This window comes from Tenrec ecaudatus, chromosome 13 (assembly GCF_050624435.1).
Source record: "Tenrec ecaudatus isolate mTenEca1 chromosome 13, mTenEca1.hap1, whole genome shotgun sequence".
Classification (NCBI taxonomy): Eukaryota; Metazoa; Chordata; class Mammalia; order Afrosoricida; family Tenrecidae; genus Tenrec; species Tenrec ecaudatus.
The window spans coordinates 31,092,575-31,108,139 of NC_134542.1; the positions used below are offsets into that span (position 1 = coordinate 31,092,575).

Sequence of the window (15,565 nt, forward strand, 5' to 3'; positions counted from 1 at the left end):
AAATGTTTTGAAACTGACTGTGGTAGCAATTGTATAATACTTCTTGATATGATTGAACTATGGAATGTTATGATACCTGTAAGAGCTCCCAATGAAATGAATTTTTAAATTAAGAAAAGAATTTTACCTTTAACATGTACCCCAGTGTAACTATAATCCTAAACATTCTATAAGGAAAACATTTATTTATTCCCATTTTTCAGTTTCATCTTCAATCCCTTAAATCTTATGATAAACTCAATCAAGTTTAGAAAGAGATATAAATATTTGGAAAAATTGTGGTTTGTTTCTGAAAAAGAAATATATTCATATGAACATATGCTATGATTTTCCCTCCTCTTTAAGAGGGCCTCAATTGTAAATGAGGGAGAAGAAAACTTCCCTTGTTCTCTATCAAATGGGTAGCTCCTTCTGAATTCTTCCACCAATCAAAAATTGCAGGTATTTAAAAAAATTCAAAGAAGAGGAAGTCCAAAGTCTCCAGGGAAACCATAGCAAAAGGCCTGTGTGGGCACGTATCTTAAAACTAAACAATTATTTTAGTGGCACCAATAAGACACCTACTTGTATGAATACGCAGTGCTTTTTATAGCTATTTTGTACCTGCATGCCATTTTTGTGATATTCAACTGTTTGGAAGACTTACTAACACATTCTTATACCTGTGACATGTCTTGATACATTTTCTACAGTGTTATGATTCATTTGCTTAAGAAAGTGGCAGAACGTTTAGGTGCTACACAAGAGCCTACCTTTCCAGGACTTAGTAATTATGTTGCACTCTCCTTTTTCCGTGCACTTACCATATACTGCCATCTCATGTACGTGATCAACATTAGAAGTTCAGCAATGCTCCATGTTTTTTATGCCAATAAGTCTTTTTGGTATTAATACAGTACACTTGAATTTGGTTTTGTTCGCTGAAATCATATAGGCAAACAATAGCATATACACACATACACATATTAACCTTAATTGTATCAACTTTTAAAATTAGACTGATCAGACCCTAACAAAAGCAAGCCATTCATATTTTAAGGGGATGAATCAGAACAGCCAATGTGATACATAAATTCCTATCTTCTTGAATTGAAATCAACATAGCAACAAGTTTAGTTGGTTTTAACAAGAGAAATAAATTCTAACAAGGTATTGTGGCTTGAATGATGCCTTCTTAGTCCCTCCTCTCCACCAAATGGATGTTAATTTGACTGGGCCATGATTCTTAGTGATTTGGCGGTAATGTAATGATAACTTAATGGTCTCCGATGATGTAATCTGATATAACTTGCCAAGAAGTTGTAAAAGGATTAAGAATAGGACGCAAGATCTCTAATTCTTTCTCCCCAATATGATGTATTGGGGGGCGGGGTTCCCCTGGAGTGTAGCCTGCAACACTTTCTATTTTTAAAAAAATAATTTTATTAGGGACTCATACAACTCTTATCACAATCCATACATACATCAATTGTGTAAAGCACATCTGTACATTCATTGCCCTTATCATTCTCAAAACATTTGCTCTCCACTAAAGCCCTTGGCATCAGCTCATTTTTCCCCTCCCTCCCCGGTGCCCCTCCCTCATGAGCCCTTGATAATTTATAAATTATTGCTTTGTCATATCTTGCCCTGTCCGCCGTCTCCCTTCACCCACTTTTCTGTTGTCCGTCCCCCCAGGGAGGAGGTCACATGTAGATCCTTGTAATCAGTTCCCTCTTTCTAACCGACTCTCCCAGCATCGCCACTTACACCACTGGCCCTGAAGGTATCATCCGTCCTGGATTCCCTGTGTTTCCAGTTCCTATCTGCACCAGTGTATATCCACTGGTCTAGCCAGACTTGCAAGTTAGAATTTGGATCATGATAGTGGTGTGGGGAGGGGAGGTAGCATTTAGGAACCAGAGAAAAGTTGTATTTTCATTGGTGCTACTTCACACCCTGCCTGACTCATCTCCTCCCCTAGACTCCTCTGCAAGGGGATCTCCAGTGGCCGACAAATGGGCTTTGGGCCTCCACTCTGCACTCCCCCCATTCACTATGGTAAGACTTTTTTGTTCTGATGCCTTATAGCTGATCCCTTCAACACCTTGTGATCGCACAGGCTGGTGTGCTTCTTCCATGTGGGCTTTGCTGCGTCTGAGCTAGATGACCGCTTGTTTACCTTCAAGCCTTTAAGACCCCAGAACTTTTGATAGCCGGGCACCATCAACTTTCTTCGCCACATTTGCTTATGCACCCATTGATATGATTTTTTGTTCTTTGATGCCTGATAACTGATCCCTTAGACACCTAGTGATCACACAGGCTGGTGTGTTCTTCCCTGTGGGCTTTGTTGCTGAGCTAGATGGCCACTATATATTTTTTGATAGCCAGGCACCATTAGCTTTCTTCACTATATTTGCTTATTCACCCGCTTTGTCTTCAACGGTTGTGTTGGGAAGGTGAGCATCACATAATGCCAATTTAATAGAAGAAAGTATTCTTGCACTGAGGGAGTACTTGAGTGGAGACCCAATGTCCTTCTGCTACCTTAATATAGGCGCATATAAATATAGGCAGATAGATCTATTTCCCATCCTCATATATAAATACATTTGCATATGTACATGTCTTTATCTAGACCTCTATAAATGCCCTTTGCCTCCCAGCACTTTCCTTTATTTCCCTTGACTTTTTCCTGCCCCACTATCATGCTAGTCCCTACATGGGTTTCAGCAACACCTCTTCGTTACATTACCCTTGATCATGCCCTACCAGGCCTCCCACACCCACCTCACCACCAATTTGGATCACTTGTTGTTCCCTTGTTCCTGGGTTTGTTAACACCACTTCCTTTTCCCCCACCTCCCCCTATCCCATGTCCCCCAGGAATTGTCGGTCCCATTGTTTTCTCCTCCAGATTGTTCATCCAGCCTATCTTATTTAGAAAGACCTGCGGAGACAATAACATGCACAAAAACAAGACAGAGCAAAACCAAGCAATAATATACAACAAAACAACAACAACAAACCACTGACAAAGAACAAAACAAAACACAGTAAGAAAGAAAAGCTTGTAGTTAGTTCAAGGATCGTTTGTTGGCCTTTAGGAGTGTTTTCCAGTCCAGTCTGTTGGGGCACCACTTTCTATATTATAAGAGATAAGACAGAAGGGGATATGTTACTATCAAGAAAAGAAGAGGTGAGAGCAGTGTGTTCCTTAGGAGCCTCCTAGATCCATGGAAAGATGGATGCCAAGACATATGGAGATCTCCAAGGAATGTTGGGTCTATAGATGCTGAAAGGCGATAAGGGCCTTCTTCCATATGTCAACTGTGAGTCAACCAGAGAGAAAGCCGTCAGTGTCGTTTACAATTTATTGTGAGTTGTAAAATGTGAGATGATAAATTTCTATTTGTTAAAGCCATCCACATACAGTAACCAATTATAGTAGTATTATAATTAACTAAAGGAGCCCTGGTGGCTCTGTGGGTTAGGCACTGCACGGCTAGTCATAAGGTTGACAGTTCAAACCCACAACCCTCTGTGGTAGAAAGATGAGGCTATCTGTTCCTATAAAGATTTACAGCCTTAGAAATCATGTAAGTATAGTATTCGGTAGGTGTTTGGAGAGTTGGGGGAAAAGATGCAAAAAGAAAGAGACACTATGAGTCAGAACTGACTTGACAGCAGTAGGCTTACAGTTAATTAAGATACATAATTTTCAAAACATGCTCCCTATTCTACCAAGGTTTTACTCACTTAATCAGAGAACAACAAATCCATACTTAAACCTAGTCTAGGTAGCAGAGGAAGGCAATTAAAAAGATATACATAAGGTCTAACTGTGATCTGAATGAAAGATCTTGTGACTCTTAAGCCAAAGAGAAAAGAAAGCTTGAACTTTTGTGTTAATGGTAAATTCTAGTATAAGATCACCATCACCAAAGAAGAGTGCAATATGCAGGTCGTGTTGGTGCTGCGGGGTAAACACTGGGCTTCCTGCAAATGATGCCTGTCTGCTCCAGAAACAGGTAAAGTCTTAGAAATACTATGGAGTTCTATTCTGTTCTATGGAGCCACATTGAGTTGGAATTGATATAGCCAAGAGGAATCTTGTAATTTACTACTTAATCAAATAAATTCTCTAATTCATTTGTTTATTGGAATTAAAAGAAATGGCTTTAGGTTCAACATTTCTATTTTGCAATTTATTGAAGTTTTGTTATTAACAGAATTTGTGAATTCTATTTTAATATATTAAAATGCATATATATGTATGTGTATATATATATACACACACACACACCCAATGAGGAAGATACTGTGCTAAAAGTAAATACTTAACAAGGTTCAAAATTTTTTATTTGATTTACAGAGCACATGACTTATGATCACCATTATAAAATGTGGTCAAGTTTCTCATTCCTTTCAGTAAGAAACTGTCATGCTTTTTCAAATCAAAGATTTGCTGTTAAGTAAAGCCAATAATCATTTGCTTGTTTTCCTTCATGTGAGACGGTCAGCACTCATGGCTCTGTCCCACGCTTTCCTGTGTTAGGGCACCAAGAAACAGTGCTGCTCAAGTCCAGGAGGACCAATAACCGACTATTTTAGATCGACGTCTTTTGTCAACTCTCCCCAGTACCTGTCTTGTAGTATCTTTCCCCTATTACCCAAACACCTACCTAATACTTTGATTACAACAGTGCATACTTTGAGTCCTTTCAATGATCTCACAGACTTCTATAATGCAGTACTAATGCAGAAATTAAATATTTTAAAGGGAAGATGATATACCTGTTATATCTTTACTTTTAGAAAAGCAAGTTTTGTGTCTGCTGAAGAATTAAACTTGTCCTCAAACATTAGGTTCTGCTTCATAAGCTAGTTCAATGCTAAAACTGTAAGGTTCGACAAGTTTAGTTATACCCTTCTACTCTATTTATTCAACAAAACCTAAGTGACTGTGGAAATCCACTACATTCAAATGGAAAATGAACATTTGTTTGTAAATGGACATTGTGAGAGAAAGATGAGGTTATCTACTCTCATAAAGCTTTACACGGTATGTCAGAATTGACTTGGTGGGGTTAGGAAAGTAAAATGTAGTCGTTTGATCATTCTGTCTTACACTACATTTAAAATGCTGTTCGTGGTGAATTACTTAACAATTACATATGGAAGACTGAAAATTCCGTTTTTCTGAAATGAAAATGGTATGCATTACAATAGTAGTAGCCATAAGGCAGTGATTCTGGTTTTAGCAGATGAAGAACTAGAAATGTTAAGAGGTTTGTACAACACTTGTGCTCAGTTGCCAAGCTAGGGCTCTATGTTGATCTTCTAATACACAGTTCAAAGTTATTCTACAGAGTATTCAATATTATTACAATCAAACGAAACCAAACTCACTGTCCTCTAGTCAATTCTGACTCATAGCAACCCTACAGGACAGAGTCTAGAACTGGAGTAGAAAGCCTCGACTTTCTCCTGCGGAACGGCTGGTGTTTTTGAACTGCTGACCTTGTGGCTAGCAGCCCTGTGCATAACCACTGTGCCGCCAAGGCTCCCATATTATTAAAAGTAAAGAATACTTTATGCAGTTGGTAATAAAACTGTAAGATAGTAAGTAATATGGTACTCATTTTCATGATATCTTTGTAAAATCAGGCAAGAACGGAGAAAACCCAAGAAGTCAAGGCACCAGAGACATCGTAGACTCTAAGAATTGGTCATATTTAATCTCTAAAGCCAATAAACAATATTTGGATAAGAGCAAAGACTTCATGTAGAGTCTATAAAAGACCCACTTAAAGTTCTGGTACTTTTACTTTAATCCTGAAAGCAGTCAGCTTCAACTCCAACCTTCAGATGAATGTGCTATTTTTAACCAATCTCGTCATGATTCCTGGTAGTCATTTGATTAATCCCATGCTATTTATGTCTCAGAGAACCCTTGCAGTGTAGTGGGTTACACACTGGGCTGCCAATAGCTAGGTCAGCAGTTCGAAATCACTAGCCACTCTTTAGCACAATGAGGCTTGCTATTTTCCATAAAGATTTAAAGAGGTAGTTCTACCCTGTCCTACTCCACAGAAGCAAGCCTGGTTTATTTATGCCTCCAAGGCAAGAAATACTAGTAATCACTAAAGCATTAGTCAATGAAACGCCAAGGTAAGAAACTTTTGTGATATAGTAAATGAGCCAAACTGTTGAGTCTTTTAAAAGATAAATCAGTAATTTCAGTTGTGTTTTGTCTAAAATACATACAAAGAAGACTTCAAAAGGTGACAGCTAAGGGGTGCAGTTTCCGTTGGGAGTATAATGAATGACGTTGGAAAGTGAGTTGCAATGGCAGATGCACAACTATACTAAAACCACTGACATGCGTACTTGAAACAGGTGGATTATACATGAAATCTCTCTCAAAAGTGAGGTTTTTGTTTTTTAAAACTACCATGTCTAGTTTTTTACTGCAATATAATCTACTTAGAAGTGAGGATCAGCCATCAGGAAACCTACAGTTTAGCCCAATTTATCCTATCATCTTTCTGTTTATATCTTTTCTCATCTTACACAAATGAAATGCTTCCTTTCTCAAGTTCAGTGTTTTTCATATGGTTCTATAGCTAACCCACCAATTTCTTCACCAATTCATGACAATATCATGCTCTTTCCTCCATGCACAGCTCATTTTGTTATTTATGCCAACTCTTTGGAATTCAATTTAAATTCTACCTTTCCCTCGAATTTTTTCGTTACCAAGTGTCTCCTTTTCTAAAACTGATAGTTTTTCAGGAGAGTAGTGAAAATTCATTGTGCCATGTATTAGTCATTCTTTCTTACACAATTCTATCACCCCTACCATACCCTAGGTTTCTGGAGGGCAAGCTCTGTTGTGGTTATTGTGGATGCTGTGGGTCAGTGCCGATTCATGACTACTTTATGGAGAACAAAGCACAAGGCAGCATCTTCAGATGCATCAGTGTGCTAGACTTCATTATTGAAGGGAATAATGTCCCGTATCAGCCCACCTCACTCATGGTTTACTGTTGATGCTTTACTTAATATGTACAAAATACCTGAGTAAACTTTCTTTTATTTCATCAACTATCAAAATGTTGACACTCAAAAATGTCCAGTAAATAAATGATCAGATGGATAAACAGAAGTACATTAAAGCAAGGTATTATAATTATTGGCCACAGTAAACGAAACTGCTGGGCCGTAGGAGAAATTGATACCCCTTTTTAAGAGCACAAATAGTTTAGAATAAGCAATACTTTTCACAGCAATGAAGAAATACAAATATTTCGGAGTGTTCTATTGTCAACTACTAAATACCAGTGGTTCTCCACCTAATGCCGCAACCCTTTAATACAGTTCTCGTGTGGTGACCCCAACCATCAAATCATTTTTGTTGCTACTTCATAACTGTAATTTTCCTGTTATGAATTGGGCAACCCCTGTAAAGGGTCATTCGACCCCCCACGGGTTTCAACCCACAGGTTGAGAACCACAGACTTACACAGAGGTTGATTAATATCACTGGCTATTGTTATGTGTCATCAAGTTGATTCTGATTGAGAAAGATCCTAAGAACAAAGCAGAATTGTCTCCTAAGTCTTTCTAGGTTGTAATCTTGAAGGAAGCAGATTGCTACCTCTTTTCTCCCATACAGCGGTTGGAACTACTGGACTTTCAGTTAGCACCAAGTACTCAACCAGTGTGACACAGGGGCTCCTCTCATTAGCCATCAGGTTGATGGTTCATAGTTGGACCCTATGGGGCAGAGCTCCCCAGGATTTCCCAAGCTCATCTTCCTCCGTGTTCTTGGTGGATTCGAACTAACCTTGTGGGTAGTCATCAACTCATCACCCAGATACTACCAGGGCTCCAGAGCCATTAGGGAGATGTGAATCGAAACCACATTGCCACAGAGATGTATCACCTCATGCCCATTAGAATGGCAATGATCAAAGACAGAAAGAAAGAAGCACAAGAATTAATGAGATTGTAGAGATTGAAACCTTCATCTATGGTGGGGATGAAAAATGGTGCACAACCAAAACCCAAACCCCCTGCCAGTGAGTCTCTGTGGACTCACAGCAACCCTGGAACGCAGGTAGTGCTAGCCCTGTGACTTCCGCGGCCGTGACGCTTTGTGGGAGCAGGCCGCCCGGAGCTTCTCCTGAGGTGTGGCTCATGATTTGGTTAGCAGAACAATGTGCAACCACTGCAGTACCAGGTGTCTCGTAAAATGACACAACCTCAGTGAAAAAATGTGGCTGTTCTTCAAAAACACCAAACACAGAATTACCATATAGCCCAGCTGCCCCAATCCTAAATATAAATCCAGAATAAGTAAAGGAAGGACTATAGGCAGAAACCTGCACAGCAACATTCTTCATTGACACACTGCTCCTAATGGCCACCAGATAGAAACAATCAAAATGCCTATCAACAGGTGGATGCACAAGCAAGATGTGGTGTGTACAGTTCTACTCAGACACACGTGAGCTGGATCAAACTCAACATCATTATGGCATTCATTTTCTGGTTGTAAAAATGTAGGCTTACAGGTAAAATAGCTTGGAATAAATTAAACACCATACTTTCTTCATACAACCTCAGAAAGCTGATAACAATGATATAATGGCCGAGTTAGCACCTTTATCAAATCAGCAGAGGAATAGCAAACAGCCATTCTCACACTAGTAGGGTGCTGCTTTAGTTCAATAATTGTTACTTCTAAGAGGCAATTAATTCCATTATACTGTAAGTCATTTAATTCTCTAGGAGCCTACAAATATATTCCAGAAGAAATATATTTCTGCCTTTACAGATTTCAATTTGCAAATGAAACAAATATGCATATAAATACGTGATTTATAAGCATTTTAGTAATATAGCAGAGATAGTATACATTCTATTTTACATGAAATACTAAAACCCCAGCACATTAGTAAAACAATATACTTAAAAAGAAAATTTTAGCACACAGGGTCGCATGTAGCTGCCTATGTGAACATACAAAGCATGGGATTAAGTGCATCATGAACAGTTCCTTTAATGACATCCCTCCACTCCATAGATAGGTTCTTTGTGTTCTTCCTGCTAGATTATTACTTCCTCTATTTAATAAATTAAAAAATTCCTCATAACTGGGAATATTAGAAAGTGATAAAGGAATTAGTTAATAAAAAGAGCATGTAAAAAACAAACACAGGGAGAAAGTTAGCACATCAATTAGCCTGATTGAAAAATAACAGTGACCTGCACTGGAGAGAAAAAAGCAAGAGACCAGGAGACTCAAACTCATTCACTGCAGAGTGTATGCCAACTCATAGCAACCCACAGGGAAGCGTGGGAAGACACAACTGTCTCCTCAGATTGCATGGTGACTCAGAATTGGTAGCCTCGAGGTTTGGAGCCCGATGCATAACCACTATGCCACCAAGGGTCCTCTATAAGGGAGACAGGGACAGAAGACATTTTGGCTGAAAAATCATCGACAGAACCAATGTGTTAAGTAAGGATTAAGGGGTTAAATGATAAATGAATAGTGAAATCCCGACTAAATTTGCTTTTTGTGTTAACTCATATGCATTTTATTTGCCTGCTCACATATGCTTCAATCATTTACCTACTTTAAGAAACTACAACTGAAAAAAAGGAAACGAGGCAGTTCAAATAATTTCTTGCCACAAACTACTTATTTTTTACTCAAATGAAATGTTTTCACCTACAGAAATAAAGGAGTAATGGTGAAATCTCCTAGTTTAAAAGGTTACATTGGGCCTAATAAAATCAGCTATCAATGACTCAAGTACATCCATTCAATGAAATACCTCATACTTTAAAAAGGAACCAAGGTTTTTTATACACGGATACTGTCACTAAACCAGTGTGAAAAACAGCAAAAGGACAGCATGCCCAGTATGCTATCACTTGTATAAAAAGGGCAAAGTCCCAATATCTTTCTGTGACCTTGTTGAAGTCTGTTCACATGTGCTTATGCTGGTATACGTTGTTTCCTGTAGGTCTGAAAAGCAGTTTATCTGACTGCTTACATCTGTAGTCCTGAGTTTTTTGTTTTTTTAAAGGAGAGCAGCTCTCCTTTCCTTTACATATCCCGCACCCCCCACCCCCCACCCAACCCTCCATGGTTTTAAAGATCCCAAACCCAGACTCTTGCAGCATTGGACAACAGGCAGGCTAGAGGAAGGTCAGGCACAGGACAAGGCCCTGGGCACCGGCTCCTGCGCTGTCTGGCAGGGGCTGTTCCACTTCCTCCTTACTGATTCCTCCCATCACTCCAGCAGTCCTCAGCAGGCACCCACTCCTCCAGCCTCTGCCACCAGTGCCAGCAGCAGCGAGGACAACCAGAAGTGGGTTCCCATGGGTTGTAATATGGTGTTTGCATAATGCCCATGTTACATAACCTTTACAGAATATAGTGTTGACACCGAGCGGCCCACACTGGTACATGGAAATTCAACCTCTGAGAGGACCAGTAAGTAACCAATCGGTAACCCTTGGGAGAAGGGGGGGGGGCATCTAACATTTTTCTGCATTTTATTTTTTTATTTAGGGGCCAAATAAAATAGGAAATATAATAAAACACTGTATATGCCGTTACTCCATTGTTTCCCTAAGTGTGAATCTCTCTCCTTTGACCTTTTCTGGAAGACACTTGTTCTGTCCGCTAGGGTTCCGTTAGAGTGCAGATAAGAACGAACGAACGCATCTCTGGGTTTCTTGCATCTCCCAGCTCAGAGTATTACATAAAACAACATCAAGTAATTTTTAAAAACATGCAGCACCTGTGGAAAATGCCTGGCATTTAATAAACATTAACTTAAAACAGTGCATGTGTACATATTTGTTGATTTACACCTCAGTTCTCTGAGGTAGGAATTACACATTTATCACCACAAAAATTAAGGAACTGAAAAGTTAAGTAATTTGCCGGAGGCCACACAATTATGAGGTCAAAATAAAGAAAGGACAGCTATCATTAGGAGAGTCTTTAAGGAGGTATTTTACAACCTTGTGAAGTTCATGGTATTACTCCAAGTTTACAGATGATCTGAAAGGCTGAGCAAGGTTAAGAAACTTTCTCTATAAGGGAAACAGAGAGACACACACACAAAAACTGAGCAAGGTTAAGTAAGAAACACACATACTACACACCACCATCATCCCCCCACCCCCAGGATCAACTACATTCTCTGCCACTATCACACTAAATGTTTGAATTATCAACTTCTGTTTACGGTGATACTGCAACAGAGAATGAGTTCACAGATTGGTAAGGAAAACCCTTGCCATTTCCCCCGTCCTTGACTGTTCTGAAATTCTGATCAGACGGGTAACGACGTCCGAGAAAGCAACCATTGTTAGAGCTAACACTCTTCTTTGAGGAAGAGTCCCAGGAAGGACTATGCCAGAGGTTGGTTACAAGTAGTCTGTGTAACTGTATAAACAAACAAATAAAAAACCCACTGCTATCGCGTCGATTCCAACTCAGAGTGACCATACACAGGTTTCTGAGGTAAATCTGTACTGGACTAGAGAGTCTCATCTTTTCCCTGTGGGGTAGCTGGTGGCTTTGAATCACCAACCTTGCAGTTAGCAGTCTAATGCCAAAGAAAGTGGGTTCACTATGTAACTACCTAGTATCTTTTACGGGATAAATTATAAATTTTAGTGATACACTGTAAGCATTACTAAAATGATTTCATCCACTGTGGGGAGGGGGAAGGAAAAAGAATTTTAAAATGAGGTGGAATGGAGTTTTACTATAACCTCACTTCACTCAAACAAATAAAACCAGATTATCTTAGGAGAGTAAACAAAGCTATTTCTCGATGAAGAAACTAAAATTTCTACTAATTAAATCTACTTCAGAAAACAAGTCTCAGGAGAAAAGGTGCAAGATTTCAAAAAGTGGCAAAGAAAGGTATTGTTTTATGGATCAGGTTTCTAAGTTTCTTTAGGGTTCATTCAAAAGGGAGTAACACAAGGGTTTTAGACTCCAAAAGAACTCTTTTAACTCTTTTGTCAACAGAATTCACTTGCCTAATAAGATGATCAAACGAAAAAAAAGAATTCACTTGCTTTCTAAAAGCGTTATGTACACACATGCCCATGTGCACGCACACACACAGATCAAGTAGATCCAACTATAATTTTTAATAATCCCTTGGAGGGAGCAGCAGTATATTTGGTATCCTATTCTCAGCGAATGTTAACAAATACAGAAGCTTAGGGAGTTTCTTCCAGAATTAATAAGAATAACATATTCCCAATCTCTAAATAAAACAAAGGTTGATAGATCCTTAGGACCAGGAAAAGAGTGCATCAGAATACAAGTCTCACAGAAGTGGCTTCACATGTCCTCTATAAAGGGAAAACAAACTAAAAAAAAGCGCAAAAATCTGAGGTTGGTTTGCAGACATTCTTTCTGAAGGACAAACTCTTCGTTTACAGCAATCTCCCATCACGGATACAATATTTTAATTTCCCAACCTCCATACACCCCCCTTGTATCAAACTTCTAAAGTTACTTTTCTTGACAGTAACAAATACCTACCTTCATCCTTTAAAGACTAGCAATACAGCAAAGCAGGGTTTGGAAGTGACTTGCATACAGAATCATTGAAACAAGTGTTTCCCTTATCAATCAATACTTAATCCTAAAGAGAACACTGGTACAGAGAAGCTTCAAAATGCTCAGGGAAAAACTCCATTAACTTCGAATTCAATTTTGCCACAAACTATTTTGAAGCTCCGGGTACATACATTTTTAAAACAAATAACCCTTCCACCTTTTGCACCACCTAAAAGAAACATCTTTACCTTTGATTTTACTTTTAAACCAGGCAAATGAGTAATGAATGGTAAAGGCGACCAAAAAAGTATCTTAGACGCAACCTTTGAAGGCCGATCTGGTACATGAAGCAAGCCGAGGCTGGAATAAAACTAACTTCATGAGAAGGTATAAAGATCTGAAATAGGTCATACTTCAGATCCTTTAAAAATCCTTTTAATCTTCGCTGTGACAATCCGTGTACTGCTGTCCCTTTCATCGCAAAAGGTGAAGGGAAAAAGTCTGGCTTAAATTGTCAATCTCAGACTGCCGTTACCTACTTCTGCACGCGAGGAAATAATAATGGATTCTTTTCAGGGCTATTTTTAGAATTAGTATTAATCTCTTCGGTTGAGCTAGAAATGTGCGGGAAACACGGTGGCGGGTGGGGCGGAAAACTTGGGGCAGATGCCGGTGACCTAAACGCCGTGGGTAAATTTGGCACCCCTCCCTCCAAAAAAGAAAGAAAAGAAAGATGATGCAAAACACAAGTGCAACGGGTAAAATTCATTTCAACGGGGAGTTTCAGGATGGACCGTCCGTGATCGGCACCTTACTGAAACGGGTGAAAACCGAAACTGGTTGCAAACACCAGCTTCCCGTTCACAAGATCCCAAGTTCTGCTGTAGCTGTGGCCCGGAGTTATCACGAGAGGCATTCGCTGTGGCCCCTCTCCCAGAGAATGCGATGCCCCGTCGACAGACTCGGAAACTAAAGAAAGGCGAGCGGGAAGGAGCCAAAAACCCCCTTCAAGAAAGAAGCGTGCGCTCTCCCCATCCCAACTCCGCCGAAGAGAACGGAGAGCGGCGTCGCCCCGCAGGGCTGGGCGCGGGGGCCGCGGCCGGAACAAAATACAGGACGAAGGAAACCTTGGGTTCCGAACTTTATTGCACAAAGAGAGCCGAGAGCAGGGCAGGTCCGGCGGAGCGGCTCCTGCCCTCGCCGAGCGGGCACGGCAGGCACCTTCACCTCCTCTGCCCTCAACTGTCGCCGTCTTCCTCCTCCACCCCCCGCAGCACCCCGGCGGCCGAAGCCTGGGCGGCCGGCGGGGCCGGGGCCGGGCGTGCGGTGCGGGGGGCAGCCGAGCCCAGCGGAGACGCGCCGGGCGGGCGGGCGGGCGGCCTCCCCCGGGGCGGCTCTCGGCTCCGCGCCCGCCCGCCCGCCCGCCCGGCCCGGCGGGAACGCGGGCGCCAGCTCGCCGCGGCCGGCCGCCCGCACAGCACACACCCCCGGCTGCCGGCTCCCACCCCGCCCGCCGCCCCCCGCCATGAGCGCCGCCGCTGGCTGCAGGCAGAGTCGCTGCCGCCCCGGCCGCCGCTGGCTCCAGTCCGCCGCCATTATTCTTTGTTCGCTGCGAGCGGCGGCGATGTAGTGGGGCTCGGGCGGAGGCTCCATCTTTACCGCGGCCCCTCCTGCGAGGGGAAGGCCCCGAGCGCGGGTGTCCGGCGCCTCCCCGTCCCCCCTTCGTCCCCCCGGCTCTCTCGGGCTCCTGCCTCCTCCTCCTGCTCCTCTTACCGGTGGTACAAGCTCCTCCGTCACTGCTTTCGTTCGCGGCCCGGATCTCGCTGGAGTTTTATTCTCTCCCCCACGTAACACACCGCGTCAAACTACACCTCCGCCGCGTCACTCACCAACACTCCGCTTCTCCCAGCCGCCCGGGCCACAGGCAGCAGCAGCCGCCGCTGACTGAGGAGCCGCAGCCAGGGAGCCAGCCAGCGCCGCCCAGTGCCGAGTGCGCAGCGGCCGCGCACGGAAACAGCCGAAGGGGGCCCGGAGGAGCCCGAGTGACCCCGCCCCCTGCGCTGGACCCGGAACTTGCCGAAGGCCCTCGGGCCTTTTCGGGTCAGCGGCTGTGTGCCGCCGCGAGCTGTCAGGAGTAGGTGGGTTGAGACCTCCGAGGAGGGTAGGGGGTGCGCCGGCCGCACCGTGGTGTTTCAGCGGGTTAAGCCCGACGGGGGAACATTTGAAGGAGGAAGCGGGTTGGGCCTGTGACCCCGTGGGGAATTCCCGTCGGCGGAGGAGACAGCATGGAAAGCCCCGCGTGGGCCCGCGGCGGCGGCGGCGGCGGACAGAGAGCCGCAGGGCGGCCGCGGCCGGACTGCCTGGGTCCTGCGGGGCGCGCGGGCGGCCAGGGGCGGTGCGCCTGGGCCAACGCCCGCCGGCCTGCGGCCTGGCCCGGAGCGGGGGCGCGAGGCCGCGGGCGCGGGGGGCGCCGCGAGGCTGCCCTGCGGGGGCCTCTCCCCCGCCTCTCGCGGGCCCCGAGTCCGCGAGCTCAACGCGGCGGCCGCCGGCGACCCGCTCCCTTCCCGAGGGCGAGGCCGTGCGCCCTCGTGGCGCCGGCGGCGCGGGCGGCGGGGCCCGGGTTACATCATCTGCTCGCGGCCCCGGGCTGCACGCTCAGATTCTGCCCTGCCCGCCGCCCCTCTGCAGGCAACATCCTGTGTCGCTTTCTTTTCACAGCCCGTTTTTTTTTCTTTTCTTTTTGGTAGCAGCGGTTTGCACCCATCACACCCCTGCCCCCCACCACTCCCCCACTCGGAGCCGGACGGTGTGACTTCCGCTGCCCGGAACTGTTGAGGCTGCTCGTTTGGAGGTGGCCCGACACCGTGGACGCACTCCTTTCTCCTGTTTGTTGAGCTGTGCAGTCTCCCCGCTGGCCTTCTGGGGCTTCTTTCTGTCCCGTAAAACATACTCTTTGGAAGCTGCCAA

General features: G+C 43.5%; 1 protein-coding gene across 8 annotated transcripts in view; it reads right to left on the bottom strand.

Annotated features, from left to right (window-relative positions):
* Nucleotides 1-14,895, bottom strand: part of CREB1 (cAMP responsive element binding protein 1) — a 79,183-nt gene extending 64,288 nt beyond the window's left edge. For 3 of the 8 annotated variants that reach the window (XR_012779360.1, XR_012779361.1, XM_075529372.1), the window contains exon 1: nucleotides 14,372-14,874. The gene's annotated coding sequence lies outside the window, so the exon portion shown is untranslated. Of the gene's footprint in view, nucleotides 1-14,371 lie in introns of all 8 variants that reach the window. The other 5 variants (XM_075529376.1, XM_075529377.1, XM_075529378.1 and 2 more) reach the window with 4 other exon arrangements.
* Nucleotides 14,896-15,565: the final 670 nt, after the last annotated feature.